The 9,738-nt window shown below is 41.2% G+C and overlaps 2 non-coding genes across 2 annotated transcripts; both read right to left on the reverse strand.

Annotated features, from left to right (window-relative positions):
• Nucleotides 1–7,527: 7,527 nt before the first annotated feature.
• trnal-cag (transfer RNA leucine (anticodon CAG)) lies at nt 7,528–7,610 on the reverse strand. The gene has a single exon. It is a non-coding gene; the product is annotated as a tRNA-Leu (tRNA).
• Nucleotides 7,611–8,321: 711 nt separating this feature from the next.
• On the reverse strand, nt 8,322–8,620 carry LOC146693470 (signal recognition particle RNA). Its single transcript, XR_014915009.1, has one exon.
• Between the last annotated feature and the right edge of the window lie 1,118 nt (nt 8,621–9,738).

The raw sequence follows: 9,738 nt of genomic DNA on the forward strand, positions 1-9,738 counted from the left end.
ATAGACATTCACTGTTGTATCTCTCTTCGGACCTCTTCCATGCATATTTCAAATTTGGAATCATTACTCCATAAGACATATTACAGCTGATTTCTTTTTCCAGTCAATTTCTTGTGTAATTTGGCACACCTCAGCCTTATTTTTCTCTGTTCTCCTTCCTTAAGAATGGCTTATTAACAGCCACCCTTCCAACTCAGATAACTTTTGATGAGGTTTCATGAAATGTTTACAGCACTTGAGTTACTCGCCACGGCCATCCTAAATGCTAAAAACACTAAACTTTAATTCTAAATTACGTAATTAACGTTAACCAGAAAAAACAAGCCAAAGTCGAAATGTTGCTGAGCTGACCTGTGGTATGCTATGTCTTCTAAAGCACGTATAATGTAAACAGAACTGGTCTTTGCACAGAAGCCTGTGGAGCTTCATAATTAACCTCAGTGTGTGAAGAGGACTCTCCATTTAATAATAGCTGTAATAAAATGTTATGGCCGACGGTGTTAAACGCTGCACTTGGGTCTAGCACTGGCAGTCCCAGGCTTCTACCTTTCTACCTTTAAAACCCGCCACCAGCCAAATGGCTGGTAGGCTTTTAGCTAAGCTTTAGCTTCAGGCAAGTGGAAGCTAAATTGGCTAGTCATTCATATGTAAATTGGGTTGTTACCTGGGAATTCTGGAGGGAGGGGAGTGGGGGTGTGTGGATGAGGGGGTGGGGGAGCTGCTAAAAGCGGTGAGCTTCCTTTTGTGTTTCATCTTGATGCATTCTCAATCATCCAGGGAAACAAATCTCCAAAAGTCACCAACTTGGAGTGTTTCAGTTTGCCATCTTAGGGAGAAATCAACACACATGGGTGTATGTCCTTTGTTGCTGACATTTATTGATAAAAACAGTACAAAAAAATCAACCATTTGTACACATTTTTACAAATAATTATAAAAAGTGAGTGAGTACATTTCAACATTTTCAGCAATCACTCACAATCCTGGCACTGCCATGGTATCTGTAGTCTGCATTTACCTTGGCTTGGCTTCCTGATCAATTGTCCACTACCAAAAGGAAGCCAAGCCCTGTGATCACACCTTGTTTTGTTGTAAAGGGTGGCAGGGCTTGGCTTCCTTTTGGTAGTGGAGCATTGATCAGTCGTCCATTGTGGCATCAAGATTTCAACTTTTCAATACGAATGAAGGCTGCAAACTGATTAGATTAATGTCTGATGATCTTTTCCGTGCTTCTTCAAGTTTGTAACACCAAACATATTAAAGGATGATGTAAGGCTCACAGGAAGAGTTTAATTAGACACACATTTACTATTTTTCTTTATACTCTTTCTTTCTTGACATGTTTAATATGATTACTATCAGAGGAGAAAATGAACCTTGTGTAGTCTAAAAACTTTTTTATTTAATCAAACTGTAATGTTGTTGAACTCTGACGGACGTGTCTTTTAATCTTGTCAACAAATCCTTAATCATCTAAATCTGCCATTTATCATCTTGTAAAATGTTCCCTCTGCTTCTGTTGCACATCTCCCCCCGACACTCTCTGCTTCACCAGCCCTGTGCAGCTGGTTCAACCCCTGCCTGCCTCCTTAAACTGGGGTGTTTAAATCTCTTTACCTCTGTTGTGAACTTCACACAAAGTTTGTGGTAACAAAATCAAACTGACGAGGATCTCGTTTGAAAAACACACACACTCACGAGACAAAATAAAAACAGACTGCTCAAAGCAAAAGCAGAGCCCTCACAGCTGGTAGTACAAACACAGTGACAACATGCGTATTAGATACCCTCAGTGCCAGAAGCATAAATATGAAAAAGGTGGGATCACCAAGAATATCCTAAAAATGGCGTTGAGGTGGGTGTTACAGTGAAAAAAACAAAAAGCAGCCAAATTTTCATCTGAAAATGTTGAATTTTAGTAAAAACAATGCTCTGTAGTTTGATACTGTCGTTACAGACAAAGCAGATGTTTAAAGCCTTTGAACGCTCATTTAAAATGCGCTCATTCTCCTTATCAGCTGGAAACATTAAAGCCGTAAAATGACTTTTTCAAACGGATAAAAACTATTGAACAGCAGCAATGATGAGCCTGTACCAGAATTTGAATGTACATGTGTTGAAGGTGCGGGTCTTGTTGAATTATTAAACATACTTTCTTTAATTTTTCGAGCCACAAAAACAACAACTTTTAATTTTCTTCTGCTTGAGTCTCGGCCTCGGGTAGCTCTACTTATCATTGCTCAATCAGTTGTCTGTTTGTGCTACTTTTTCAAGGAGCAGCGGATTATTGGTAAGGGTGACTTTATGTGTTTAGCTACTTAAGTGGAAGTACTGTGGATAGTTTTACCTTACATACATAGATCTACCAATACAGCTTCTGAGGTAACTGTTTACAAAATGTTATAATCTATTCAAAGGTTCTTTGCAATTTTACATTGATAAACATTATCCTTAACACATTTGACCCGCATAAAGTGCTATGGCCATCACACTGTCATTTAGAATTGTTTAAATAACTCGTGTCTTAAGTCCTTCCATCAAACAGAAAATAAAAAAATAAAAAAAATAAAAAAGTCGCATGGATCACTTTATATTTCTAACATTTTGTGATATAAAGTCGTTCATAACAAACTGAAAGGCTGGGAGTTTAAAATGCAAACCGATGGAAGCAGCAGTAGAAGACTATAATGTCACAGAGCACACGGTGTCTATTATTGTGTAGACAATTATAAATAAGAGCTTAATAAAGATGCTTAATTTCTTAAGAAATAAACAGGTGGAGGGATCTTTATCAAAAGTGGATGTTGCATCTGTGGCTAAACCACTGTACCCAAAAACTTTAAAAATCTACTGTGTGTGAGGCTGTGTAAGTAAAGCTTGCCCTTCACACCCGCGTGTAACAAACCATTTGTTGGGGGTTGTGGATTTGACACCTCAGCATTGTGAAAGTGGGGAAACATGTTTCTGGCTGTGCATAAGATTTCTGCTTACAACTTAGAATCTCAGTTCTAAATGAAATTCAGATGTTTTTTAAGTATGGCTAATGTATTATTTGACTTCTAAGGCACGCACACACACACGCACACACACGCACACGAACAACAACACCAACACAGAGAAGAAGAAGAGGGGGTCGGCAGACTATGAATAAATCTACATACTCTGATATATGGTATGTGTTTTATAAAAACCTACTCTACACCAGCTGAGGAAGTAATTAAACACAATGTTTTGCCAAGTTTCCCCTCTGGGAAAAAGTCTGTCTTCATTTATTCAGTTATTGTACTAATGTATGCACATTTCTATGCTATTAAAGGTACTGAAAAGCTTTACTTACACAATACTTTGGGTACTGAGTTGACTTACAACAAAGATTATGCTGAAATGCTGAAAAAAAAAAAAATATATATATATATATATTATAAACTATATAAATAAAAAGTACTTTTAATAAATTAAATTATTTTTTCACATGAAAACAATATTTATATTAATAAATTCTCGTTTAACAGAAATCTCTGATAATGTTTGTGGTGTCAGCTTTTTCCTTTTCAAACTGTGCGAGAGAAGAAGTATCTCATGACATTCACGCCTAATGTGTTCAGCATATTCTGCACAGTCTGCATCGTCACTGGTACCTGTTTAAGGCTGACGGGGGGTTGAACAGCAGGCTCTGGACACGGGCCCCAGTGAGGAACCTGAGCCCTGATGATGGGGAGGGTGAGTGCAAACACCAGAGCCAAAGGTAGCTTCATGGTAAAGATGTGGCTTTATTACCTAAAGAGAGTATGAAAGAAAAGCAGGTAAGGTAACACAAACCAAAAGAAACATGGCCAACGCAAACAAGATTACTGCTACATCAACTCAGGCAACATTTTTCTTGGCAGAAATAATCTAATATTAACTAATTTATAGTTTAATCCTTCGCATGTATCTCCACAGATTTCTCTTACCTCTGTGTTCCAGTGGTTCAGATATGTGCTCTGTCTTTAGAGATAGAGAGACAAGGCCGTGTGACCGATGGTGACATGGAACTGAATCTGAGCCCCAAAGAGAGAATAAGAGTTATGCTTTTGCACCATATTGTGTTTTCACCGTTCTTTCATAGCAAGAAGAATGATTTTCAGTCAAATGATCCCTACAATCAGTATATTTAATTTCAAAATCAGCCACCCTGGAAATCAACCTACCATCTGGATAATTGTCAGATACTTCTTCCACCACAGGTACTTTTGGATCTTAGGTCCACAGGAGGCAAGACTGTAATACAGGTACATCAGGACATGGATCATCGCATTCATATGTGCACCAAAGAATGCTGCAGTAGAAGAAACAATAAGTTTTTAATTTTGTTCTGCTTACTATAGTTAAAAAAAATCTTAAACTGAGTTGCTCTGAACTCCTGCTGTCTGTATCCAATAAAAAGGCAATAGTTGAGGGGGTGGGAGATACAAACAAGTGTAGGTCCAGGGGCCCATGAATCCAGATTAAACTATCCAAGCTACATATGACGATACTATGCCTGTGGGTTTCAGTGAAATTTGTCATCTAGCTTCCTCATCAGGGTTCAGACTCAGTTTACTCTCAGTCACAATCATCTACTTGCAAATATACATATAGCTGCACCTGTGTTTACTAATTAGCAAGTGATAGCGTGTTATCATGCTAAATACATACTGTGAACACGATAAACATTGTACCCAATAGTAAACTTCAGCGATTAAATGCTATTACTCTCAACATGTTGCCTTGTTGGCATTAGCACTTAGCTCAAAGTGCTCCTCTGCCAATGGTATACCTTTACAGAGTTGCTAGCATGGCTGTTAATATGCAGATGCATATTATAAAAAAAAAAATAAAAAATAAGCTCAACAAACAACAATAATGAATACATTAACCAGTAGTGAATAAAAGGTTTATAGACAAGTAGCTCCACATGTTTGGTTTAGCTTCCTGAAGCATCCACCAAGGCATTTGTGTCTCTTCCCAGCCCTCACCCAGTATAAACCACAAAACTACAGAGCCGATGAAGGCTTTATCAACAGCAATGCTGATAAATTCATATATATATCATATAGCTGATGTCTGCTGTGTTGTAAGCTACTCACACTGTCCTCCTGCCACCCACTTGATGCCAATCCACCAGAGCGTGAACATGGAGCAATGATGGTAGACGTGCAGGAAGGTGACCTGGTTAAATTTTTTCCTCAGGATGAAAAACACAGTGTCTAGATACTCAATGCCTTTGGAGATGAAATACCTCCACAGAGTTCCTGCCACCTGACTCCCGCAGAAATAAAGAAGGGGAAGAAAAAGACTGTTAACATATGAACATATATGATCAAGAGCTACATGTGTGTGAACTCTGATTTTGGAAATCCTAACCTCGACCCGAGACTGACTCACTTGTGGTTTCTGTTTCAAACTACGTCATAGAGCAACAGGAAGGAAGGTGAAACTGAACACCATTCAACTCCGGCTTGTACTTTTTTCTGATAACAGACCCGTGCTCTAAATGTATGGATGCCTCTCATGTTTCTAAAAGCTCTCTGAGTGACGTGTCCCTGGCAGGCTGACTGTAATTTTCTGAACCATGGGTACAGTGGAGAATTATTAACAGGTAGGGATCTGGTTCCAAGGAAACTAATTATTGTAGACACAAAAGTCTTAAGATAGTAAGTTACATAAACAGCTGAAGTCCCACTACTATATTCAGAGTTTATCTATGCAAGCGTGTGTGTGTGTGTGTGTGTGTGTGTGTGTGTGTGTGTGTGTGTGTGTGTGCAGTCGGGAGAGTTGGGGTATCCAATTTCCTTTTTTTGAATGCCTTCTTGTGAACGCTGTCTGTTTTCCACATTCTGCAACGGTAAAATACGACTTAGAGGCGGATATTTGTTTTACCTTATGGGCAACAGTTGTCTGGCTTTGTTCTTGCTGTTGACAAAACTCGCCTCATGGTTGACTCTGAGAAAAAAACTCTTTCCCACAGAGGGGAATAAACTTATTCGAATATGAGCTTTTTTCCACTAAGACTTGTTTTATGGGGAGATGTACGAAATTATTTACCGGGTTACAAGCAATGATAATATCGGATGTTGACTCCTCAGCGTCATCATTTTCTATCTATTGAGAAATCCCATTGTAAAAGTAATGAAGAAAAAAACTATTCTGCTGTCTCACTCCTCCTTGACCCGCGGTGTGTGTGTGTGTGTGTGTGTGTGTGTGTGTGTGTGTGTGTGTGTGTGTGTGCCTTCTGTTTTCCGCATTCTGCAACGGTAAAATATGACTTTGAGACGGATATTTGTTTTACCAAATGGACAATTGCTGTTGACAAAACTCGCCTCATGGTTGACTCTTTCCCACAGAGGGGGGTGCTTTAATAAACTTATTCGAATATGAGCTTTTTTTTCCGCTAAGGCTTATTTTAGGGGAGGAGATGTACGAAATTATTTACCGGGTTACAAGCAATGATAATATCGGATGTTGACTCCTCAGCGTCATCATTTTCTATCTATTGAGAAAACTTATTGTTAAAGTATTGAAGAAAAAAACTCCTCCTTGGCCCGCGGGGTGTGTGTGTGTGTGTGTGTGTGTGTGTGTGTGTGTGTGTGTGTGTGTGTGTGTGTGTGTGTGTGTGAGTGAAACAAGATCGCCTGTCGCTGGTTTGTTTTTCAGTCTCTCAAAAGGAAAAGTAGTATTCACTAAGGGATATTTATTCGTTTTTTACACATAGGCAGCCTGTAGATTACAAGCGGATAGAAAGTTCTTCTTTTCATCACAAGCTATGGTGTATCTTAAAGGTTTTTTACAGCGTCTGTATTATAGGAAAATAAAATACTATTGAAATCTCTACAGGAAGTCACTCTTTATTTCCATTACAAACGCCGGTGCAGCTTAAGAAAGTAAAATTACACCCGCTCTGTCTCTCTATACATCACAGAATCAGCTGCTGCATCACCGCTGTGCTTAGGGAACATGACGCAACAGGTCTGAAAATGACTAGACACTTCCGGAGTATTTCCGGTAGGGTCATAAGGTCCGGATCGAGATTGAATATGTCATATTCAAAGCCTTCTTCTTTGGGAGAGCAGATCTCATCGGACACAGGAACGCTGCTGGGCTGCAGAAGGAAATCCATCTTGTGTCTGTGCCTTAGAAATTGTGACGGACTCCACCTCTCTGCTTTTTTATTCTCCTCCAACAGATGGCGCGCTTCCGGAGGTTCCCCCCCTCCTTTCTCAGGATGCAATTCGACACGGTTAGCAACAGATGGCGCGCTTCCGGGGTTCACCCCCCCTTCTCAGGATGCAATTCGACACGCGGGGGGTTTCCCACACCCCTTCTCCGGATGCGATTCGTCACGCTCATTACACGCTTCCGGGGGGGAGGGGCGGGAGGTCAAAAGGTCGTGATTAGGGCCATCAATCACTTCGGATCAAATTTTGTCATAAGCTGTATGAGATTAACTCTCTAACCACTGATCAAAGACCCATGAGTACCAGGAAGAAAGAAGTGCCAAGATACAATTGTCAGAAGTGGGATTCGAAACCACGCCTCCAGGTGAGACTGCGACCTGAACGCAGCGCCTTAGACCGCTCGGCCATCCTGACACATTGCAGCAGCCAACTAGTTGAATAATCCCACGCAGTTGCTGATTTCCATTTGACATACTTGTATGTTAAGTGCATGTAATAAACAAATAAAAATAATTACTAAGAAAATATATTGATTTAAAAGTTTGTGTTAAATGTTGTAAGTCAGATCGAAATAGAAAGATCAGGTGTGGTGGACAGGAATGATTAGATGTCAACAACTTGATTGGATGGCCAAAGTGTGAAATGTGACGTCCTGTGAGGGAAGCGTGAAAAAGCGTGAGCAGGTATAAAAAGACATTCTGGGTTCTTCTATTTTGTCTTTTGCGAGATGAGCAGTTGGGAAGGTTGGATCTAAGAGGTTCACAGTTGAAAGTTCAAGCAGACACGCTAGAGGGGGAACCACAGCCCAACCTGTGAACTGGTTTCAAATGAATGCCCAGCTGCTTTCCTGTTGGGTGATTTTCATCAACACAGAACACGGGGATAAATGCATTTTTGGTTCCATCCTCTCTCCTCACCAAGGAAATGTCCTACTTTGAGTTTGTCTCCACCTGCTGGGCGGTGGCGTGTTTAGAGTGGAGGATGTAGTTGCAGCTGTCCTGCAGGTGGAGGTGGTGCCGGACAAGCAGAGCAGCAGATTTGTGAGTGTTTTGGACTTGAATTAAAAAGACCAAGACATGCTGATGAGGCTGCTGTGTGATCTAGAGACAAGTATAAGGATGTGTATAAAGATTGGGTCTAGCTGTATTGCTCAGGCTGCGCTACAGCATCTATTCACAGGTGCGATTCCAATACTGAGCGACACGGGGGCTTTGACCTGCTCCGTCTCCGACCTGGGCCGGTGCACCTCTCCTTAGGTGACCTGGTGGTCTCAGGCTCCCCCAGGATCACCATATCAATGCCGAACGCAATGCGGACACCCGATCGACATAGCCTGCTGCAGCTCAGAGCTCCTGAGCTCAAACAATCCTCAAACCTCAGCCTCGCGGTAGCTTGGATTACAGGCACGCGCCACCGCACCCGGCGAGAAGCACTTACGTTAACAGGGCTTTTAACCATGTCTGAGGTAACATCATGACACTAACCTGCTGCCCATCATTAGCAAAGTTGTAATGATGGGCAGCAAAGATGAGCAATGAATGGTGCACAATTGTTATATGCAAGTTTTTAGAAAGCTCGTGGTTAACCCAAGAGTATTTTGTCACAATATCAAGAAGAGTAAAGCTTCAATGTCAGAAGTGGGATTCAAAGCCACACCTCCAGGGGAGACTGCAACCTGAACGCAGCGTCTTAGACCGCTCAGCCATTCTGACATTGCAGTGCCAGTTTGGTGGAGGTTACCACTGTTAGATACTTTGGAAGAAACACACATTATCCTTCTCATAACACATATAGCAGCTGTTCAGCCATGGAAACGTAGTGCGAATAATCTACAATGTCATGCATACTGATCATTTGGCTGAATACTTTTAGGCAGGTTGCCATGACATGACAGTTCACACAGTTTCACATCGGTTCCATGGTGTAATGGTTAGCACTCTGGACTTTGAATCCAGCGATCTGCGTTCAAATCTCGGTGGCATCTGCTTTTTGGGAGGTGAAACCATACTGCATGTCACATAGTGGTAACTTGTTTTTGGTCGCCAAGCGGGCGAAGGCACTGCGTTCAGGTCGCAGTCTCCTCTGAAGGCGTTTGTTCGAATATAGCAGCTGTTCAGCCATGTAAACACATACTACGAAGCTCGTGGCGCCCACTTTCTGTGCTGACTTTGAGGTCGGAAGAGGTTTGGAGCTGTACAGTTAGTGAGTCAGCAGAGTGTTTGTGACTTTTGCGCACAAGCGCACCTCAGCACTCGGATACTCCAATCTGTAACTTTGTGTGGGCTGTAACTGAATTTCAGACAGCTCTTTAGTACCACATAGTGACTGACAAGTGAAGGATAACTTTAGTGATTGACAAGTGTTTTGTAAAGGCAGACGTCATGGTTAGCTGCTTGATTTTATAAAGCTCTCACAGAAAACACAAGTCATACAGAAATTCAATGTGCCAGAGAAGACATGCAGTATGGTTTCACCCCCCAAAAATCAGGTCCCACCGATTTCACCAGATTTCACTCCATAAGAGTTTCCTCTTTTCAAAACT

The sequence above is a fragment of the Copadichromis virginalis genome, linkage group LG14, assembly GCF_057382275.1.
Source record: "Copadichromis virginalis isolate Kocher_CV1m ecotype Utaka linkage group LG14, C_Virginalis_male_GT1.1, whole genome shotgun sequence".
In the NCBI taxonomy this organism is placed as follows: Eukaryota; Metazoa; Chordata; class Actinopteri; order Cichliformes; family Cichlidae; genus Copadichromis; species Copadichromis virginalis.